Source organism: Carlito syrichta, unplaced genomic scaffold (assembly GCF_000164805.1).
Source record: "Carlito syrichta isolate Samal-C Ts95f unplaced genomic scaffold, Tarsius_syrichta-2.0.1 Scaffold311982, whole genome shotgun sequence".
Lineage (NCBI taxonomy): Eukaryota > Metazoa > Chordata > Mammalia > Primates > Tarsiidae > Carlito > Carlito syrichta.
Genome location: NW_007256078.1, coordinates 577,900 through 579,527, shown reverse-complemented (window position 1 = coordinate 579,527; position 1,628 = coordinate 577,900).

Below are 1,628 nucleotides of genomic sequence, written 5' to 3'. Positions count from 1 at the left end.
AGTGATATACTTAACTAGAAGTCAAAATAGATCAATAAAATAGATCAAAATAAAAAACACACATATAAATTTGTATTTTACAGTAAAAACAATACTTATATATAAAATAGCTATGTTAATAGAAGCATGTTATTTAGATTAAGTATAAGTGGGTATATTGGTCTAATTTTCTGCACATAAACTGTCTGTATGTGACTGCAGAAAGACTCTATATATATCTAATATATAACATTTATAAATACTAGCCTAAATATATGACTTTAGAAAGATATGTCTTCTTACCAAGCTGTACAAGTTTTGTTCTTATTGTTTAGGCTAATTATTTTTTTTACTGCTAATTCCTTTTTTTTTACTTTTTTATTTCTCAAATATGCAAAGTTTTTATTAGAGATATCACTAAGTATTATCAAAGACTTGAGTACATGTTCTTATATTATGTTTTGAGAAAAGTGAATATTCTTTAACCCCAAAAAGTTAGAATACAAAGTTAATTCGATATATTTGAGTATTGAATTCAGACCAATCATTCAGAATTAATGGTTATTGAATAAGCATTAACATACTTAATTTTCACAAAATCCCAATACAGTAAAAACTACATGTTATAGGTTATTAACAAGCATACATTGCTGAATATATTAAGACATTCATTGAGTTTGACTTCTACAGTTATGCAGAGATCATGTACAGTTCACAAGAAATTTAACATTGCATATTTACACATTGACATCTAACATCATTTAAATATAAAATAAAAAGACCAAATGAATAGCCCGTTTTTCCCAACATCCCTACTGAAATGACAATGCAGAACTAAAAAAGCGAAATATGCATAAAAATAAAAAACAACTAAAGGTGAGGGAGAGACTAAGCTTCAACATTGAATAACAGAGTTTAACAATGTGCAGGAATATAGATTATTAATGAATATTGTTTAAATATAAACAGTATGGAAGCACCTTCAGATTAGATAACACTTAAAGGGGGAATGATATTAGTTTCACAATTGAAATGCCAGAGGGAAATCTTGTAGGAATTTTGCAGATAACATTGTTTTATAGGGCTTAAATGTGAAGATATAATACCAAGTGAGGACTTTAGCTCCAGGGAATTTTTTAAAAAATAGGACCACTATTTTAATAAATTATGCAACATCAAGGAGAACAAATATTTATATAGTATCTGCTGATTATACAGGGAGAACCTTTGTCCACGATATGCCATATGCATTGGGGTGAAGGGGTTCGGCAGGTGGCACTAGTTCTCTAGTGACCAGTCTTAAAACGAAGTTGTTTCATTAAACTGAAACTGTATTTGAGTAAATGGCCCAAATAGTTTGTTACTGTTTTTAAAAAGTCCATAAGAAAACATATATAAGTAGATTAATGAAAGAGGAAAATCTATCACTAATCTAAGACAATTCAGTATTCTATGTTTAAATATGAAGGGACAAATAGGATCAAAGTGAACTGAAAAGCTGGGAGTCTCAGTGGAGGGATTGTGACCATTGAAAGAAGCAAGACTCCTTTGGGAGGCTGAGGTGAGTGGATTGCCTGAGCCCGCGGGTTCGAGACCAGCCTGGGCAGCGAGACCTCATCTCTACAATAAATCAAAAAATCTGCTGGGTG